This window comes from Bubalus kerabau, chromosome 2, assembly GCF_029407905.1.
Source record: "Bubalus kerabau isolate K-KA32 ecotype Philippines breed swamp buffalo chromosome 2, PCC_UOA_SB_1v2, whole genome shotgun sequence".
In the NCBI taxonomy this organism is placed as follows: Eukaryota; Metazoa; Chordata; class Mammalia; order Artiodactyla; family Bovidae; genus Bubalus; species Bubalus kerabau.
Window position 1 is genome coordinate 55,792,129 of NC_073625.1, and position 22,624 is coordinate 55,814,752.

Genomic DNA, 22,624 nt, shown 5'->3' on the forward strand with positions numbered 1-22,624 from the left:
TTGCCTGGAAAATCCGATGGGCAAAGCAGCCTAGTGGGCTACAGTCCATGGGGTTGCCAAAGAGTTGGGCATGACTGAGCACACACGCACACATCTTCCTATAAGGCACTGCCACAGCAGAATGATCCAAGTCTAACACTGTGAGGACAACTGTGATTTACAAATAAAACAGGGATTTTTTTTTTTTTTTTTTTTTTACTTTTCCTTTGGCACATCCAATGAACAATTGCAATCTTTATCAAGGTGCTAGCATTTTCAGTGACCCAACTGCCAAATGCAGTATTACTGAGTTACTATTTTATTCTACGTGATTTCTTGGTTTGCAAGAAAGAGCTCTTTAAGTCTTTTTGTCAAGGCTGGGCACAACTTGATAATCAAAGTTTGGGAAATTGTGCCTAATGGTCATTCAGATTGGCAGGGTTTAGTGACAGAAGCTCCATGTACATTGAGGATATTTAAGGTGACATCCAAACTTGAAAAGCATCAGGTCACCGTAGCCCAGTTTTAGATGAGTCACATTCCATCATGTACTAAGGCATCTGCATTCCTTTCAAACAAACTTGTTTCAAGTTTCTTATACACAAAGGACCTTTTGTGTATATTTGGCTGGATTTCAAGTTTTGCAGTATTTTATGTCTGTACACTTGGCTACTCTATCTCCATCTTTTCTGTAACAACTCACAACGTATTAGAAACATTTCACCCCATGCTGAGTATATCTAAGATAGAGTATCATACTGTGTGACTTTGTGAAACTAGACTTTGGATTAAGAAATTTATATTGTCTCTGGATGGTATTTTTGCATTGCACACTCCAGCATAACATAAATGTAGGAGTTGACAAATACTGCTTACATTTTAATAAGATCATTCATCAGAGAAAATCATGCATGTGCTTTGTAAATAGACTGTGGATAACTAAACAGATTTCAGGAATATGTTGGATTTGATGTGGGCAGTGGCCACAGATATTTGACTTCCATATTAGTGTCTGTGAGTCAAGTCAAGTAATAAACCAAAATAGGTATAGAACTGATATTTTTAAGTCTTGAAAGATGCTTTCAAGGCAGAGTAAAATATTGAAGATTTACATGCTGTATACAAGCAGTAAAATGTAAGCTGCTTTTTACTCTCAGTTTTCCAGAAGTGATGGCATTTTTTCAGTGAATACAATGCTGTTGGAAAATTAAAAAAAAAGATCTTGGAAAACGAAGACGGGTCTTGTTTAAAATGTCTCTTCAGCTTTGGCATATTTCAAACCTGAAACAACTATTGAAAGCATTACTGTGTTTTGTAGCCTACATTCCACAACAGCTCTGTTATTCAGGTAAACCATTTGATATAAGATGTTTGGGACCTTTACTGTAATATTTTTCATTAAGGAACAATATCCTATTTTGTAAAGCATTTCCTTATGTGTGACTTTAAACTGTAAAATTAAACATTGGTTTTGTGGTTTCAGTGGGCATAATAAATGTAAATTGTAAAATAGGTTAAAGTATGTACGGCATATAATATGTTTTAGAGGTAGAAACTACTGTCTGTTCTCATAACAGCAACAGGACCAAGCTAGGTCCTAATGAAGCCCCAGGTTCTCTAGAATCTACCATCTCTCATCCACTTTGGCACAGGCCTTTAATACTTGGTCTATCTTAAGCTATAATGAACTTTTGCTTCACGTTCTTCTTACCAGACCATCAGCCCCTACATCTGTCTAGTATCAGACTTCTGATGTTAAATTGGAACCACAAGCAACATAACCTACCTACTTCATCCTTACTTTTATAAAACTAAAGAGCCAAAAAAATAATGCATGCATGGAAATTTAAAAGGCATTAACATTCACTAGCAAAAGGCTATTTATTTGGTATCAAATTTATAGCATTAAGATTCTGAAGGACATGAATTCCTTCTAAAACTGAAATCATTATTAGTTAGTATACATTGCAAACCCTGAATTTCTCTTTCTTATCAAATAGTACTTCAGAATTGTACTTTAAATTTTCTTCTTGGTAGGATGTATAGTGTTGAAAGAAATAATTAAAAACACTTAAACATTTAAAAGTCTGGCATATTATAATTTAAGATTATTGAACACCTCTTTGTGTCAGGCGCAATAGTAAATACATCACAATCTGTCTCCCAGGTTTTCCACTCCACGACCCTTAGCACATTGGTCTTAAGATCCCAACACTGCAGATGGCCCTCAAATCATAATAATTGTCAGCGGTCATCTAGCTGCCACCAAGGACCAAGCACTAGTATAATACCCTTAGATATTTGTCATCAATTATTGGCTTCTTAAAGTACTAGGAGTCTGAGGGAGAGGTTGCAGGGTGCATGGAAGAATTCGTGAAATTGGGGGGGGAGGTTAGGGGGAGAATTTAAATGACCTAATGTGTGGGCCTTTGAGTAAAAACAAGAGCGATCCTAAAGTTCCAATTAAAATGGCATGGAAACTGTGGAGAGTTGGGCAAACGGTGAGAAAAGAGACAAGAGCTTAGAGTGTACAAAGAACTGTTGTTTAAGGAGAGAGAATTTGATTTAGAAAACCAGTAAATGGCTGGAAGGGGAAAAAGCACCTTGGTATTTAATCGTACAAACTCCTTCACGTTAATATTGAGCTAGTTCAGGCAAAGTAGAAAGTATAAAAGTGGTCCGGAGGCTAGTTTTTAGATTAGAAGTAAAATGAACAAAGAAGATGGTTCAAAATGGAACTATAGGCATGTGAAAAGTCCAAACCATCTTTAATTCCTAGATTCTCTGGGGTCTTTCTTGATATATTGGGCTGGCCAAAAAGTTCTTTCAGGTTTTTCTGCAAGTTGTTATGAACTTTTTGGCCAACTGACAACATATCTTGAGAGCACAGTCTTTTGTTTGTTTCTTCACTGCCATTTCCTCAGCTACCCTGAAAGTACCTGGCAAAAATAAATACTCATAAGTTCTTGCCAAATGAAGGAAAGAGGGAAGGAATGGATAGCAACCAAGTAGATAATCATCACTAAAGGGATTCAGAAAATGGTCAAAGATATCTTAGCAAGTGGGGAAAAACAGGTAATGAAAATATTTTAAACAGGGAGCTCTGACATTTTAGACAAAAGATCAAGGATGTAGGGAAACCAAAGCCGATGGATGGTAGCTCCTTAGTTCCAAGACAGATCTTTAGTTCCTAGGATGACATGTTGTAAAAGAATTCTAAAGATGTCCCTCCATAATTCCCATCCCTTGATCATTCAATCAAACGCTAATCCAGATACTGCTGTAAAGGCATTTTGCAGATGGAATTAATGCTACTACCCTCTCTAATTCAAGAAAGGAAGGTTCAGTTCAGTTCAGTTCAGTCGCTCAGTCATGTCCAACTCTTTGCAACCCCATGAACTGCAGCATGCCAGGCCTCCCTGTCCACCACCAACTCCCAGAGTTCACTGAGATTCATGTCCATCGAGTCAGTGATGCCATCCAGCCATCTCATCCTCTGTCATCTCCTTCTCCTCCTGCCCCCAATCCCTCCCAGCATCAGAGTCTTTTCTGATGAGTCAACTCTTTGCATGAGGTGGCCAAAGTATTGGAGTTTCAGCTTCAGCATCATTCCCTCCAAAGAAATCCCAGGGCTGATCTCCTTCAGAATGGACTGGTTGGATCTCCTTGCAGTCCAAGGGACTCTCAAGAGTCTTCTCCAACACCACAGTTCAAAAGCATCAATTCTTTGGTGTTCAGCCTTCTTCACAGTCCAACTCTCACATCCATACATGCATGACCACAGGAAAAACCATAGGCTTGATTAGACGGACCTTTGTTAGAAAAGTAATGTCTCTGCTTTTGAATATGCTATCTAGGTTGGTTATCTTGGGCTAACCGGGAGTGGGGTGGAGGGTTCAAAGTAATCATATGAACTCTTAAAGGCAGGAAAGAAAGGCAGAAGGGCAAGTCAGAGAAATTCCAAGAATGAGAAGGATTCTACGCATGACTGTTGACTCTGAAGATGGAGAGAGGGAGTCAGAGGCCAAGGAACGTAGAAAGAGTCTAGAAGCTGAGAATGATCCCCCAGTTGACAGCCAGGAAGAAAACAGGGACCTCAGCTCTACACCTGCAAGACACTGGATTCTGGCAACAGCATGAAGTTCAGAATCAGAGTCATCCTCAGAGCCTCCAGAAAGGAAGGCAACTCTGTTGACACTTTGATTTCAACCTGGTTATACCCAAACCAGAGACCCAACTGAGCCAAGCTGAGCCTGATATTTTTTCAGTTGGTAAGTTATGTGTGGCTCTTTGGGATCCCATGCACTACAGCACACCAGGCTTCCTTGTCCTTCACTATATCCCTGAGTTTGCTCAAACTCATGTCCATTGAGTTGGTGATGCCATCCAACCCTCTCATTCTCTGTCACTCCCTTCTCATCCTGCCCTCAGTCCTTCTCAGCATCAGGGTCTTTTCAATGAGTTAGCTCTTGGCATCAGGTGGCTAAAGGATTGGGGCTTCAGCTCCAGCATCAGTCCTTCAAATGAACATTCAGGGTTGAATGAAGCTGAAACTCCAATACTTTGGCCACCTGATGCAAAGAGCTGACTCATTTGAAAAAACCCTGATGCTGAGAAAGATTGAGGGCAGGAGGAGAAGGGGACAACAGTTGATGAGCATTACTTTACTAGCGTGTGAGATGAGTGCAATTGTGCGGTAGTTTGAGCATTCTTTGGCATTGCCTTTCTTTGGGATTGGAATGAAAACTGACCTTTTCCAGTCCTATGGCCCCTGCTGAGTTTTCCAAATTTGCTGGCATATTGAGTGCAGCACTTTCACAGCATCATCTTTTAGGATTTGAAATAGCTCATCTGGAATTCCATCACCTGCACTAGCTTTGTTTGTAGTGATGCTTTCTAAGGCCCATTTGACTTCACATTCCAGGATGTCTGGCTCTAGGTGAGATGGTTGGATGGCATCACTGAACCAATGGACATGGGTTTAGGTGGACTCTGAGAGTTGGTGATGGACAGGGAGGCCTGGCATGCTGCGGTTCATGGGTTTGCAAAGAGTTGGACATGACTGAGCGACTGAACTGAACTTAACTGAACTGGTTTAGACCATTAAGCTGAATGAACAATGATCAAGGTTAGGAACTAGTTCTTGGGGTTATAGTATAAGAAGGGGGAACACAGAAAAACAAAGACTCTGACTTGCTAAAACAGGGACAAAGGCTTGAGATCAGACCCTTATCTAAGCTCACTTTGACATGGAGTCGCTTGGGCTGCTGGAAAAGTGGTCCATATATATACCTTGACTCAAATACAGGATGAGCTAAAAACTTGAGGGGAAGTGAGAATCTGCAGCTACAGATTAGAACAAGTGAAAACAGATTGAAAATAGGGGCAGAAGGGATAGGAGTTCATGAAATAGAGAAATCTATTGCCTGGAACCTTGTTCTCCAAAATGCAGCTAAGAAATCTTTTGTTGGCAATAAATCAGTGAATAAAAGTTTTGATCAAATAAGTCAAAGTTTTAATAAGGATGTTCTGAGTATAAATTGCTATTAACAAACCATCCCCACATTTTGTGGTTTAAGACTACAGCGTATTGAGCCTCATGACACTGTGAGTCAGGCCTCAGTTAAGCGATGTGCCTGCCTCACATATGAACTGGAGTTATTTGATGAGATTCATCTGTAGCTGGATGGGACTGGAGGGTCCAAGACAGGTTCACTCACAAGTTTGGCATCTTGGCAAGGACAACGAGAAGGTTGGGTTCAGCTGGAGCCTTCCTTTTTATATATCTCAGGTCTTGCCCTGAAGAAAGATCTTTTCAGCAGGTTGTGGTCAGTCTTCTTACAAGGTGGCTCAGAAGGCCAAGAGTAGGTGTTTCTAGAGTACCAAGTGGAACCTACATGGTTTCTGGAGGCCAAGATTCTGAAGTCCCAGAACACTCTTTTTTAGCACAACTAACTAATTAAAAATTTCACAATACAGGAATCAACAACATTCATAGATCCTTCCTTGATTCTTCTAAAGTTGAAAGATTATACGATATGCTATTCTTTGTAGTTATCAACCTTTTAAAGTTAACTTTTCTCTGCAACCATGTCATTTCCACACAAATAAATGGAGGCTTTCATTTCAGAAAAAAGCAATGTTTAGAATTACGAAGACATAATAGCTAACAATTAAGTGGAAATCATTACCCTTTATATTTGTGTGAGTACAAAACCAGTGGGCTGCAGACAAGAAGTCACACAGTCTTGTAATTAACTGGGTATACCAGCCCAGACTCTAGGGAATCTTTCTGGTTGGGTGGGAAACATGAATTGATTTTTATTGTTTTGCTCTGTTTCAGTTTTGTTATTGTAGTTTTCCCACTATGCATGCTTTTCCCTGAAAAAACATTTCAATGTGTCTGAAAAGTTGTTGAAGCTCTGTGGACCAGGAATGTCTGACTTAATCAGGTCTCAATATTGCAAAGAAATTTTAGGGTATCAGCTGTACCTGTGGAATTAAGCAAATAATAAATAAATATTTATTTTCTAAAATATATTAAGCCACATGTATACAATAAAATTGTTCAATCATCTGCAGGTCATTTCATAAGCAAGTAAAGCGACCCCATGGACCATAGCCCCCAGGCTCCTCAGTCCATGAAACTCTCCAGGCAGGAATACTGGAGTGAATAAGCTATTCGCTTCTCCAGGGAATCTTCCCACATCAGGGAGTGATCCCAGGTCTCCTGCATGGCAGACAAATTCTTTACCATCTGAGCCACTAGGGAAGCCACTCTAATTAGGAGGATGAAGACTTAGGAAATGGGCTGTTTAGGAAATGTGAATAGTACCTTAATTTGTCTCTATTTAGTACAGGCAACCTCAAGTTCTAGTTCCTTTACAGTGATAGTCCTCACTCCTAATTTTATTAGTTCCTATGTCATTGGTTCTACAGGAAGTTAGCGTGTGTTAATCACTCAGTTGTGTCTGGCTCTTTGTGATCCCCTGGACGGTAGCCCACCAAGTTCCTCTGTCCATGGACATTTCCAGGCAAGAATACTGGAGTGGGTTGCCACACCAGTCTCCAAAGGATCTTCCCAACCCGGGGATCGAACTGGGGTCTCCCACATTGCAGGGGCATTCTTTACCTTCTGAGCCACCAGGGAAGCCAGAGACTATGGTTGAATTAATATAAATCTATCAATACAGACTTTTTTTTTTCTTTTTTTTTTTTTTAAGATTTTAAATTTTATTTTATTTTTAAACTTTACATAATCCGCCACAGGTATACATGTGTTCCCCATCCTGAACCCTCCTCCCTCCTCCCTCCCCATTCCATCCCTCTGGGTCGTCCCAGTGCACCAGCCCCAAGCATCCAGTATCGTGCATCGAACCTGGACTGGCAACTCATTTCATACATGATATTTTACATGTTTCAATGCCATTCTCCCAAATCTTCCCACCCTCTCCCTCTCCCACAGAGTCCATAAGACTGTTCTATACATCAGTGTCTCTTTTGCTGTCTCGTACACAGGGTTATTGTTACCATCTTTCTAAATTCCATATATATGCGTTAGTATACTGTATTGGTGTTTTTCTTTCTGGCTTACTTCACTCTGTATAATAGGCTCCAGTTTCATCCACCTCATTAGAACTGATTCAAATGTATTCTTTTTAATGGCTGAATAATACTCCATTGTGTATATGTACCACAGCTTTCTTATCCATTCATCTGCTGATGGACATCTAGGTTGCTTCCATGTCCTGGCTATTATAAACAGTGCTGCGATGAACATTGGGGTACTCGTGTCTCTTTCCCTTCTGGTTTCCCCAGTGTGTATGCCCAGCAGTGGGATTGCTGGATCATAAAGGCATCTACTTCTGAAAATGGGTAGGGATTTGTAGAAAGGACAACCCGTCTGTTGCATTTTTCTCCTAGTGAAATAATAAAACAGTTTCAGTACTTGTGGAGTATTTCTGGAGCCCACTATTTTTGTTTTTATAATCCAGTAGAGTCCTGAACCTTCTTTGGATTTTGACATTGGCAAGACACCAGTATATGAGCTCAGAGACAGTTTGACATGAAATCCAGAAGTGTCATAGAAGATGCTATTTTCTTTCTTCTCTTTCTCTTTTTCTTTCTGTTTTTTCTTCTTTTGGTACTACTTCAGGGTCATAGGAAGACAGAGATCTCTCCAAAATAGGCCCTTGCTCGTTGCTTTCATTTTCCTGAAAATAATTCTCTCAGAGAAATTTTCTTTTAATTTCTCATCTTTTAAAAAAAATCTATATTGTATAAGAAGCTTAAACTTCTTAAGCCAAGTATCACTTTAAGAACCTGATTAAAACTGTGGTTTGCTTCATAAGTGGATGTGCACACAAATATTATACACAATTACTAGAGAATTCACAGAACTTTGAGCTAAACAAGAAATTATAATGCAACAGAAAGAAAAATAAATATGTTTTAAATGGAAATATTCTAATAAACAACTTTTGCAAGTGAAAAGTTTTAGATTAGAATATATTTGGTATACATTGATAAGTTTAAAAAAAATTTACTGTTCACTTAAAGAATATAGCCTGAAATGATGTTAATAATATCATTGCAATAATAAATAGTTATAATTCCTCAAGGAGATGCATATAGGTTACAAAGAAATTATATTGCAGTGTGACAGTTTCTCTGATAGTTAAATACAGAGGCAGTCATGTGATATAGTTGCCAAAGAAGCAATTAGACTCTTGAAGTATACTGATACAGTTGCATTCAGTAATTGTGCTCCTATTCTCCATGCTGCAGACACTGTTAATATTAACATATTTCACCTTCCTCCTTGCTCTATATTAACAATAGTAGGGCAGAAGAGACTGTCATTGCAAAGCTGAACCAGTGCCAACAGTCAACTGTCTTTGGAATACTTGTTCTACGAAAAAAATTTTTTAAAGGTTTAAATCCTTGTTGAATTTTCTCATTGTTAAGACAAAAGCATTGCTCATTGACTCGAGTTCCCATTTCAATTCTGGGAACTGTAATTTAAAAATAATATAAACAGACTGAAGTTCCTTTGGGGAAAGAAAGAAGTTGGAAAACTGAAGGAGCTTACAACAATGTCCTATTTTGTATGGTTTTTAAAAGAGTTGGAATGGGACTTTAGAACAATATATATAGTATATGTATTCATATAGTTGATGGGTTATCAAGTGGAAGAAAAACTACAATTGTTTTGCATATCAAGAAAGGGTAAAATTAAAACCAATGAATTGGTCAAAGTAAAGACCAATGTAGGCGAAAGAGTCTACCATTCTCACATTGCAACTTTTGTTCCAAAAACAAGTGCTCTAGAAGTACCATTGGAGAAGGCAATGGCACCCCACTCCAGTACTCTTGCCTGGAAAATCCCATGGATGGAGGAGCCTGGTAGGCTGCAGTCCACGGGGTCCCTAAGAGTCAGACATGACTGAGCGACTTCACTTTCACTTTCCACTTTCATGCATTGGAGAAGGAAATGGCAACCCACTCCAGTGTTCTTGCCTGGAGAATCCCAGGGACGGGAGAGCCTGGGGGGCCGCCGTCTATGGGATCACACAGAGTCGGACATGACTGAAGTGACTTAGCAGCAGCAGCAGAAGTACCATAACTGGTTTATTTTTACCACTCCCCTCCCCCAGTGAAGTTTTCCAAAACCATCAGTGTACTTTTGGAGATATGTGTGATATATACACATACACACACACACACATACATACACATGATGCTGACCCTGAAACCTGAAGTCCAATACTTTGGCCACCTAATGCAAAGAGCTGACTCATTGGAAAAGACCCTGACACTGGGGAAGATTGAAGACAAAAGTAGAAAGGGGCAGAACAGGATGAGATGGTTAGATAGCATCACCAATTCAATGGACATGAATTTGAGCTAACTCCGGGAGATAGTGGAGGACAGCGGAGCCTGGCCTGCTGCAGTCCACAGGGTCACAAAGAGTCAAACTTGACTTAGCAACTGAACAACAGCAACAACAACAATACATACATACACAGATATGGGTATAATATATATATTACTTGTAAGCATGTTTAATAAGGGAAGATCCCCTGGAGGAGGAAATGGCAACTCACTCCAGTATTCTTGCCAGGAGAATTCTGTGGACAGAGGGGCCTGGTGGGCTATAGTTCAGGGGGTCTCAAAGAGTCAGACACGACTGAGCATCTGAGCACATGTTCCATAAATATTTATCTAATTATTTCCTTTTGTCCTATATACTTTTATCCTGTATACTTCAGGAATTCAGTGCACAATGCTGGCCAATTATAAGAGCCTAGTTTTACTTTTCCCCGGTACAGTAGTTCTCATTCAGAGCAAATCCCCCGCTTTCCCCAGGGGGATATTTGACACTGTTTGGGAATGTTGTTGATTGCCAGAATGCAGGGGTCAAGACACTACTAGTATGTAATGGAAAGAATCAAGAGATTCTGCAATGCACAGACCAGGCATTATCTCACCCAAAACGTCAGTAGTGTTGAGGCTAAGAGATACCACCTTAGAAGATGACTCCTGCCCTGCTCGGCCTGTGGAATGCACATTCTCAGGAAACTACTTTTTACCTTCTAACGAGATGGGAGTCAACAGGCCCGTGACGTTCTTCTCCTCGGTGCTGTGATAGTTGGAGCAGTAGGAGCTGAGGGCCATGCTTCATTTTGCATCATTGGCACTTGCTGTGTTTCTTCATATAAGAATCAAATAACCTCAGGTAGGTTATGAGTCCTGGGCATATGGGGGACAATTGATGGATTATGCAGGTGAGCATGACATAGACTGATCATAGGCAATTACTATAAATCCCTGTTAGTCTGACTTCCAGCCACATGCAACCGATTGCAAGAAATGTGTGGAAACTAGCCCTGGTCCATCCATTTCAGAATATTAGCATTGTGCCCAAAGCCAGGTATGCACATTTTCTGAATGAGCTAAGTGGAATATTTCCCAAATAGCCAAGTGAAAAGAATTGAGAAGAATGAAAGTTTTGTTCCTTCAAGTGTACGTTTAAACAATAGTTTATTTTAGATGCAATAGCATATATTTTAAATAATAACTGCTATAAGTGAGTATGTATTCCTTTCTAGGGAATTCTAGAAACACAAAAACTCTAAGAAATACAAAAACAAGGTGAAAGTACAAGTGTTAGTAGCTCATTTGTGTTCAACTCTGCAGCCCCATGGACTGTAGCCCACCAGGCTCCTCTGTCCATGGAATTCTCCAGGCAAGAATACTGGGGTGGGTAGCCATTCTCTTCTCCAAGGGCTCTTCCCAATCCAGGGATCGAATTTGGGTCTCCTGCATTGCAGGCAGACTCTCTACCGTCTAAGCCACCAGGGAAACCCTCGTACAACAGAAAATCTGAATTCAGTTTTCCATGAGTCACTAGTAATAGATATGTTTTTTTTTTGTTTAAGAATAAGAGTTATATAAAGGTTTATATATGAAGCTTCATGCCAAACTATACATTCTCAAACTTGGCTCTTCAGGATAGCCTAAATGATATTCTAATTGACTACTGAGGGAGAGAAGTTTTTTTTTGTTTTTTGTTTTTTCTTAATCATACTAAGTGAAGTAAGTCAGACAGAAAGATAAATATCATATGACATCACTTTTATGTGGAATCTAAAAAAATGATATGGTGAACTTATCTACAAAACTAACAGACTTACAGACTTCAAAAACAAATATACGGTTAAAAAAAGGGCAAGGTGGGAGGAGGGATAAACTAAGAATTTGGGATTAACATATGCACTCTACTATGTATAAAATAAGGGCTCAGTGGTAAAGAATTTGCTTCCAATGCAGGAGACCTGGGTTCAATACCTGAGTCGGGAAGATCCCCTGGAGAAGGGAATGGCAACCCACTGCAGTATCCTTGCCTGGAGAATTCCATGGAGAGAGGAGCCTGGTGGGCTACAGTCCATAGATAATCAACAAGGACCTACAGTATAGCAGAAGGAATTCTATTATACTATATAATAACTTATATGGGAAAAGAATCTAAAAGAGAATGTGTGCTGTTGCTTCAGTCATGTCCAACTCTTTGCTTCGCCGTGGACTGTAGCCTTCCAGGGTTCTCTTCCATGGGATTCTCAGGCAAGAATTCTGGAGTGGGTTGCCATGCCCTCCTCCAGGGGATCTTCCCCGCCCAGGGATCGAACCAGCACTTTCTGCAGCTCCTGCATTGCAGACAGATTCTGTACCGCTAAGCCACTGGAGAAGCCAGCAGTAAAAGAATGGATGTATGTATAACTGAATCTCCTTGCTGTACACTTGAAACTAACACAATATTGGAAATCAACTATGCTGTTGTTGTTTAGTAGCTCAGTTGTTAAGTCATGCCCAACTCTTTCACAACTGTGTGAACAGTAACCCCCCAGGCTCCTCTGTTCATGGGATTTCCCAGTCAAGAATACTAGAGTGGGTTGTCATTTTCTTCTCCAGGGGACCTTCCCAACCCAGGAATCAAACCTATGTCTCCTGCATTGGCAGTCAGGTTCTTTACCAGTGAACCACCAAGGAAGCTTCTAATATAAAATAAAAATTTAAATTTAAAAAAGATTTTAGAGAGAGCGAGATTCACAAGCATTTTAGTTAAGAGCAGGTAAGATCAGGGGAGGACACAGTGAAATTCTGCTTACATTTTCATGAGGTTATTATTCATTTTTAGATACATACAGTGTCGTTGCCACTGGGCTCCCTCCTGCCAAACCAGAAGGATTCCTGAGGTTCTTGTTTATTTCTGCTGTTCCAACTCATTACCTTCCACCTCCTAAAAGACTCAACACCACAGCTTTCAAGTCAAAGCCAAAAGTGCTCCATCGTTAGAAGCGAGTGTACAATTTGAAAAATGGTTGCACTTTGATGTCTTTGTTTTTCTCACACAGAAATGACTTTCAATCGTAAGAGTCAGTCTTGGCTCAACGCAAAATCTGATACACGATGACTGGTATGTTAACACACACTACTCATCAAAACTGACAGCCATCTCTAAAAACGTGTTACCTTGCTTCTGACTCCTTGGGCAGGTGATGGAGATGAGAGCGTGAATAATTCCTTTTGTCAGTTCAAAGCTAACTTCTGGAGGCAACATGTTTTCCTGGATGCGTAACTAAATCTTCTTGGTTGGTTTACTAGGTCAGAGCTACACGCTTCCAAAACACTGTTGCATTTAGAAATGCAGTGGGTTCTCATTTGTGGGGATTCTGTTCTTTGAAGAGTATTTACAGTTCAGTTCTTCACTGTAGAGGGCCCGACTTTGGAATCCAGCAGAAGACGGCTACTTATAGCATTGCAAATCCAACCAACTTTCCAGCCACATGCCCAACTATCATATCTGATCAGACACACTTATAGTTCTGCCCCAAAGCCCGCCATCTTTCTTATTTTCTCTGTGTACCCGAGTATCTGTACTTTTTCCATGTTGTTCCTTCAGCCTGCTTGCCTTTTGTATCATGTCTCTCAATGACATCCTTTACAGGTAAAAAGTCACATTCTTTATGAAGACTGTACAGATCTACTACACACACTCACACACTCCCAGTCAAAATCAATTACCATATCATCTAAATGCCCACATTATGGTTCTCTACATTATTATAATCGTCTATTTCTGCTTCCTTCCCTATCTCACTGACTTCACCAACCCATATTGAAATAAATCTTTTGAAGGCAAAGCCTATGTCTTCAATATCCTTATATTTTCAATCACTGCCAATTTATTGTATGAATGATGGCATGAGAACATATTTGAATATTACCTTGGACAAACACTAGACATTTTCTAATACTAAGTCAATCTAAATTTTTAGTGTAATGTCCTTACATAGATTGCTGATATTTTGGTCTTATGGATTTTTTGCATTCATTTTTATTTTTTTAAATGCAAAACTAGATATTATTCTTCTTGATTATGAGTTTTTATGACACCCCAGCCTCCTTCTTAAATTTGGGATTGCATGCAAATTCTTCACTCACCTCATCAGAGACCTGTTGCTGAGACGGAATCTCCATGACATCTAAAATAACTGCTGAAAAGTTAGAAAAATATGTTTTTAGTTGTATTTGTTATTCTCAATGCTAATGAAATCCTGATACTGAATAAGAGTAATAATAATATAATGTATCAGTTCAGTCACTCAGTCGTGTCCGACTCTTTGCGACCCCATGAATCACAGTGCGCCAGGCCTCCCTGTCCATCACCATCTCCCGAAGTTCACTCAAACTCATGTCCATCGAGTCGGTGATGCCATCCAGCCATCTCATCCTCTGTCGTCCCCTTCTCCTCCTGCCCCCAATCCCTCCCAGCATCAGAGTCTTTTCCAATGAGTCAACTCTTCGCATGAGGTGGCCACAGTACTGGAGTTTCAGCTTTAGCATCATTCCTTCCAAAGAACACCCAGTATAGATTAGAGAATTAACGGAACCTTAAATCATGTCACCCACCCTCTTCATCATATAGATAAAGCATCTGAGGGCCAGGGAATTTAGGAGAAAGTGGCCCAAGCTTACATTCCTACTTCTTTTTTTGTTGGTTATACTAGGGCTTCAGGCAGTTATTGGGGGTCTGTAGATATGAACAAAGTTCAATAGGCTTCTTTTTACATTAGACAAAGTTCAAAGTCCTTGTCTTTGGAAGCAACCTAAATGTCCATCAACAGAAGAATGGATAAAGAAATTGTAGTACATATATACAGTGGAATATTACTCAGCTTTAAAAGGAGAGAAATTGTGGTGTTTGCAGAGACATAGACTGACATAGAGACTTCATACAGAGTGAAGTGAGTCTGAAAGATAAAAACAAAAATCGCATATTGTCACTTATATGTAGAATCTAGAAAAATGATACAGATGAACTTATTTGCAAAGCAGAAATAGAGACATAGAGAACAAATGTATGGAAACCAAAGGAAGAAGAAAGGTTGGATGAACTGAGAGATTGGCATTGACATATACATATGCATATACAACTATGTATAAAACAGATAACTAATGAGAACCCACTGCATAGCACAGGGAACTATATTCAATGCTTTGTGGTGACCTAAATGGGAAGGAAAAAAAAAGAGGAGATACGTGTGGGCATTTGCTGGTTCACTTTACAGTAGAAACTAATACAGCATTGAAAAGCAGCTAAAGTCCAATAAAAATTAATTTTAAAAATAAATAAAATTAACTTTAAAAAAAATTGCAAAATTACTTTCCAGATTACTAGCAAAAATCTACTCCCCACAAATAATATATATCTGCCCCTTTTCTGGATTTTCACCAGAACTAGATACTGGAACACTTTTGAAGTTTTGCTAAGTGGTGAACCAAAAAATAAGATGTTTTTATTTTAAACTTCTAGACTATTAATCAAGTTGATCCTTTTTTTTTTTTCCATATATTGGCAGCTTTTGTTTCCTTTCTGATGAAATGCTATTCATAGTTTTTATTATTAGTTCAATAAGATTTTTAAATCAATTCCTACAAAAATGACAAGGGTCCCTTTTATTACATGTTTTGTAAAATATTTACTTTTTCCCAGTCTGTTATGTTTGTTTTGAAACTTTGCGATATCTTGAATCCTTTTATTTTCTGCTTTCATATAGTCAAATACAGCTACTTTTACTAGATGGTTTTAGATTCTCTGTATTTCTAGTCTTTATACTTTCCAGGTGGCATCAGTGGTGAAGAATCCACCTGCCAATGCAGGAGACGCAGGAAACGCAGTATAAATCCCTGGATCAGGAAGATCCCCTAAAGGGTAAATGGCTACCCACTCCAGTATTCTTGCCTGGAAAATTCCACAAACAGAGGAGCCTGGCAGGCTACAGTCCCTGGGGTCACAAAGAGTCAGATGCAACTGGGCATGCAAGAGACATAATAGTCTTAATATTAAGAAATTTTCTCTTAATACCAAGGAATAAAAATGTTTTCTTAAAAAAAAAATCCTTGTCCTTATTAGTAATGCTTTCTATCAGTCTGCACTCCGACAATCTTGGAAGGACAATTCATTCTAAAATTTAAAAAGACACAAAGAAGTAATCTTCAACTAGATGTAGTTTTGGTTTATCTCATTTGCTGTTTGACTCTCAGGTGTATATACATTTCCTTGGAGGATTTTAGAATATAAACAATATTGGAAAGTAATAGCATTTCCAAGAAGGAGAGAGAAACACAATGATTCAATGCTTTATTGAATGTTTCTCTTCTACCAGACAAGGAAACTGAGACTAAGTGAGAGGAAAGTATGTGTGGAAAGATGTCCTTGCTATGGCGGATTCATGTTGATGTATGGCAAAAACAATACAATATTGTAAAGTAATTAGCCTCCAATCAAAATAAATAAATTCTAAAAAAATAAAATAAAAAAGACCAATGCCCAGGCCTAGCTCCACATCAGTCACACTAGAAGTTCTAAAATTGAGGTCCAGGTGTTGATATTTGTAGAAAATCTCCTTGGGAGATTCATCATGCATCTGGAAAAACAAAGCATTTCTGCACATCTTTGTGGTAGCAGTGTTTTTAGTCCTAATTCTGTATTTTTTTTTTATAATAGACCACATGCTTTGGTTAGTTTTCTTGTTAGCTACTCAGCTTTCGAGTCTATCCATACATGATTTTTGCAGTGAAGACGACAACCAACATCCACACACACTCCCACCTCCAGCCATAAACCACTTGAATTTGAGGAGTTTGTCTCAATGAATCCAAAATCCAAGAGAAGATACAACAATGCATTGCTCTTCTTGTGGCACATGGGAGGAATTTATCTAAGGGGCACCTAGTGAGTTTGCATCTTCATCAGCCATAACGGTAGTTGCTATGACAACGTGAGAATCAGATGCAATGCATAGCTCTTCTTCTAATCTTTGGGTGTTTCATTTGTCATCTCTGCCCACCTCTTACTTCCACTACCTCCTGGCCTTTTGTGTGCTGACATGTGTGGTCTCTGAATGAATGTCAAGAGAGAAATGGATGACAAACATTAGAAGAAATGAGAAAAGAACTGGGCTCTGGATTTAATGAGTTTGGATCTGAATACACTTACAACTTAGAAATTAATGTGCCTACTTGCTCTGCTGGCTTCTTTCTTGTCTGAGTTCAGAGACTGGAACTTAGCATATGCCGCCTAAGACTGAGATTTTCAACTCCACTATGCCTGAGATGAAATTCGAGAAAATTCTGCCCTCGTTCTCCTCTTGTGTTTAATTTATAGTGCACCTGCCACTCTGGGTATCACTATGGGCATTTTCAAGGGAAGCTAAGATAAAGTATAATATTAAGCATGTTCAGTTCAGTTCAGTCACTCAGTCGAGTCTGATGCTTTGTGACCCCATGGACTACAGCATGCCAGGCCTCCCTGTCCAACACCAATGCTTGGAGTTTACTCAAACTCATGTCCATTGAGTCGATGATGCCATCCAACTCTCATACTCTGTCCTCCCCTTCTCCTCCCACCTTCAATCTTTCCCAGCATCAGGGTCTTTTCAAATGAGTCAGTTCTTCTCATCAGGTGGCCAAAGTATTGGAGTTTCAGCTTCAGCATCAGTACTTCCAATGAATATTAAGGACTTATTTCCTTTAGGATGGACTGATTTGATCTCTTTGTGGTCCAAGGGACTCTCAAGAGTCTCCTCCAACACCACATTCAAAAGCATCGATTCTTCAGCACTCAGCTTTCTTTATAGTCCAACTCTCACATCCATACATGACTACTGGAAAAACAATAGCTTTTACTAGATGGACCTTTGTTGGTAAAGTAATTAAGCATGTCTAGCATGCTAACCCTGAAATCCTATTAACTTTGATAATCACAAAAAATAATAGGACAAAACTAGAATTCTGGTGTCTGCCCTCCATTCTGTATCATTAGATTTAGTTTATGAGGTCTACTTAGATGCGGTTTCCCAGGGGGCACTAGAGGTGAGTGAGTGAAAGTCGCTCAGTCGTGTTCGACTATTTGCGACCCCATGGACTGTATAGTCCATGGAATTCTCCAGGCCAGAATACTAGAGTGGGTAGCCTTTCCCTACTCCAGGGGATCCTCCAACCCAGGGATCGAATCCAGGTCTCCTGCATTGCAGGTGGATTCTTTACCAGCTGAGCTACCAAGGAAGCCCCAGTGGTAAAGAACCCACCTGCTAATGCAGGAGATGTAAGAGATGCGGGTTTGATCCCTGGCTTGGGAAGATCCCCTGGAGTATAAAATGACAACCCACTCCAGTATTCTTGCTTGGAAAATCCCTTGGATAGGGGTCCATAGGGTGACAAAGAGTGGGACATGACTGAAGCTACTTAGCATGCACGCATAGCATACACATGCACCCAGAAGCAGGCTGCTGCTGCTGCTGCTGCCACTGCTAAGTCGCGTCAGTCTAGAGGTTCCCATCTAGCATTCTTGCCCCATCTCTGTCTAATGCCAGATCGCTGGATCTGAAGCAACTCTTGGATCTGAAGCATCTCTTACATCTTGTCACTGATGAAGCTTTGATGTCATTTCAACAGCACTGGATCCAAATGCTCAACCTACAGATTTCAGCAAGTTCCCAACATCCCTGAGTCTTAGTTTTCCTTTTTTGCATAATGGGAAACCTGGCACCCCTATATAATACATAGCACAGAGGAATAGCTCCATAAACGTCTGTTTTTGTTTTAGTTTTTTTTTCTAGCTTGCCTCTTCACTATATACTTAAAACTGTCTACGTCTCTCAAGAACAAAATCTCCAAATAAAACTCTTAGTCCTGGCATTCCAGGGCAGGTATGAGTCTAATTTTCACATCTTTTCTCCTCCTTTGCCCTTGTCCTGCATTATAAGGCCACCTCACTCATCACTCACCTGAGATTCCCAGGTGGCTCAGTGGCTAAAGAATCTGCCTGCAATGCAGGAGATGCCAGCAGACATGGGTTCCATCCCTGGGTCAGGAAGATCCCCTGGAGGAGGGCATAGCAAGCCACTCCAGTATTCTTGCCTGGAGAATCCCATGGGCAGAGGAGCCTGGTGGGCTACAGTCCATAGGGTTTCAAAGAGTCAGACAAGACTGAGCTACTAAGCATGCACACACAAGCACTCATCTAAAGCTGTTTGGTTCTCTATCACTTATGAATCCCATCCTCTCCGTCTGGAAGGACTCGACCCCATTCTTTTATTATTAAAGTCATGCCCTTTCTCTAAGGGCCAAGTTAATTGCCACTTCCTCCAGGAAACTGGGAGGACTTCACTCCAAAGGCATTCTTCCACATTTAGAGGCTGAAATTCATCCCTTGCCTTTTAAAATCAAAAGTCAAATAAACCAAGAACACACCAAGAACTTATTGAAATTCATGGTGGAGTCAACAAATGGAAGAAGAAAATAAATTTGGCCCCCCACAAAAGAAAATATTCTAAAATATGTTTTTAATAAAAACAAATCTGATTCTCCATTCATACTTTTTTTTCTAATTTTGAAATATCAGATAAGCTAAATGTCATTTGTTTCCTTTTAGCTTAACCTTTTCTCACTCTAAAAGAAGGGCATGTGTTTACATTAATTCTCTGTGTAGACGAAATTCTTAGATCCTCGAGGGGTCTGGTATACATCCTGTTTGCAAACTTAGATTTCTTTATGAATGAAGAATAAAATGTGCATATGCAGGCCTGAAACAGAAACCTTGCCTTGGGGCACTGCTATTAGTTCCAATCTTTATAATCGGCATCTCTGAAACACTCCAATTTACAAAGTACAAAGCCTGTTTTCATAGTTCTCTCATAAGTTGTTTTCCTAACACACTCCAATCAGTTTGATGCCAGTGAGTTTCTGCTGTGTTTATTATATTTTGTCTTCTTTCCACCCGGGCCCCCACCCTCAAATCCCACATTGTGAGCAAGCCTTTGAGCCACCAAAAGTTTATTAGCAAATTTTCCGGCAAATAGAATTTTTTTGAACTTTTTCCACCTTTGGTCGATGGGCTTACACTGAAATAAACCAGTCATGTTTGTGCTAAACTTCTAATGGAACTTCGCTTCCAGTCACATTTAATGAATGACAAACTGAATATACCAACAAAGTCAACACGTGAGTAAAAATAGAGGGAGACAGAGACACACTGAGTAAAACAGAAAGAATTTGAGGAGGAAAAATTGGGAAAGGGAATGAATGCTTAACTCCTGTGATTCCTGTAACAAAAACTTAAAAACTACAGATTTCTGGAGGAAGGTGAGGGTGGGACGAATTGAGAAAGTAGTATGGACATATATACACTGTGTGCGTCTGTTATATGCGACTCCATCAGTTCAGTTCAGTTGCTCAGTCATGTCCGACTCTTTGGACCCCATGAACTGCAGCACACCAGGCCTCCCTGTCCATCACCAACTCCCGGAGCCCACCCAAATCCATGTCCATTGAGTCAGTGATGCCATCCAACCATCTCATCCACTGTCGTCCCCTTCTCCTGCCCTCAATCTCTCCCAACATAAGGGTCTTTTCAAATGAGTCAGCTTTTCACACCAGGTGGCCAAAATATTGGAGTTTCAGCTTCAACATCAGTCCTTCCAATGGACACCCAGGACCAATCTCCTTTAAAATGTACTGGTTGGGTCTCCTTGCAGTCCAAGGGACTCTCAAGAGTCTTCTCCAACACCACAGTTCAAAAGCATCAATTCTTCTGTGCTCAGCTTTCTTTATAGTCTAACTCTCACATCCATACATGACTACTGGAAAAACCATAGCCTTGACTAGACGGAACTTTGTTGACAAAGTAATGTCTACTTTTTAATATACTGTCTAGGTTGGTCATAACTTTCCTCCCAAGGAGTAAGCATCTTTTAATTTCGTGGCTGCAATCACCATCCACAGTGATTTTGGAGCCCAGAAAAATAAAGTCACCCACTGTTTCCACTGATTCCCTATCTATTTGCCATAAAGTGATTGGACCAGATGCCATGATCTTAGTTTTCTGAATGTTGAGCTTTAAGCCAACTTTTTCACACTCCTCTTTCATTTTCATCAACAGGCTTTTTAGTTCTTCATTTTCTGCCATAAGGATGGTTTCATCAGCATATCTGAGGTTATTGATATTTCTCCCGGCAATCTTGATTCCAGCTTGTGCTTCCTCTGCCCAGCGTTTCTTATGATGCACTCTGCATAGAAGTTAAATAAGCAGGGTGACAATATACAGCCTTAACATATACCTTTTCCTATTTGGAACCAGTCTGTTTTTCCATGTTTAGTTCTAACTATTGCTTCCTGACCTGCATACAAATTTCTCAAGAGGCAGGTCAGGTGGTCTGGTATTCCCATCTCTTTCAGAATTTTCCACAGTTTATTGTGATCCACACAGTCAAAGGCTTTGGCATAGTCAATAAAGCAGAAATAGATGTTTTTCTGGAACTCTCTTGCTTTTTCCATTATCCAGCAGATGTTGGCAATTTGACCTCTGGTTCCTCTGCCTTTTCTAAAACCAGCTTGAACATCAGGAGTTTCATGGTTCATATATTGCTGAAGCCTGGCTTGGAGAATTGTAAGCATCACTTTACTAGTGTGTGAGATGAGGGCAATTGTGTGGTAGTTTGAGCATTCTTTGGCATTGCCATTCTTTGGGATTGGAATGAAAACTGACCTTTTCCAGTCCTGTGGCCACTGCTGAGTTTTCCAAATTTGCTGGCATACTGAGTGCAGCACTTTCACAGCATCATCTTTCAGGATTTGAAATAGCTCCACTGGAATTCCATCACCTCCACTAGCTTTGTTCATAGTGATTCTTTCTAAGGCCCACTTGACTTCACATTCCAGGATATCTGGCTCTAGGTGAGTGATCACACCATCATGATTATCTGGGTCGTGAAGATCTTTTTGGTACAGTTCTTCTGTGTATTCTTGCCACCTCTTCTTAATATCATCTGCTCCTCTTAGGTCCCTACCATTTCTGTCCTATATTGAGCCCATCTTTTCATGAAATGTTCCCCTGGTATCTCTAATTTTCTTGAAGAGATCTCTAGTCTTTCCCATTCTATTGTTTTCCTCTATTTCTTTGCATTAATCACTGAGGAAGCCTTTATTATCTCTCCTTGCTATTCTTTGGAACTCTGCATTCAAATGGAATGGACTGTAAACTGGCAGATTTTCTGTCCATGCAACTCTCTAGGCAAGAATACTGGAGTGGGTAACCATTCCTTTTTCCAGGGGATCTCTCCAACCCCGGGATCGAACCTGGGTCTTCTGCATTGCAGGCAGATTCTTTACCATCTGAGCTACTAGGGAAGACTTCATATAAATATGTAAATATTTATATATTACACTATCAGATGTAAACTAGATAGTAAGAAGTTGTTAAATAACACAGGGAGCCCAGCCTGGTGCTCTGTGGTGAACTAGAGGTATGGGATAGGATGAGGGGAGGGAAGCTCAGAAGAGAAGATATATATATATATATATATATATATATATAATTATGACTGATTTGTGTTGTTGTACAGCAGAAGCCAATGCAAACTTTTAAGCCAATTTTCCACCAATTAGAAAATAAATCAAAATAAAATATATAATTTCCCTGAAATTTATTATAAATATACATATATCTGAGAGAATTAAGGATTTGAAAAGTTAAAGTTATATTTATTTCCATGCAAATCATTCCATGGAGAAGGCAATGGCA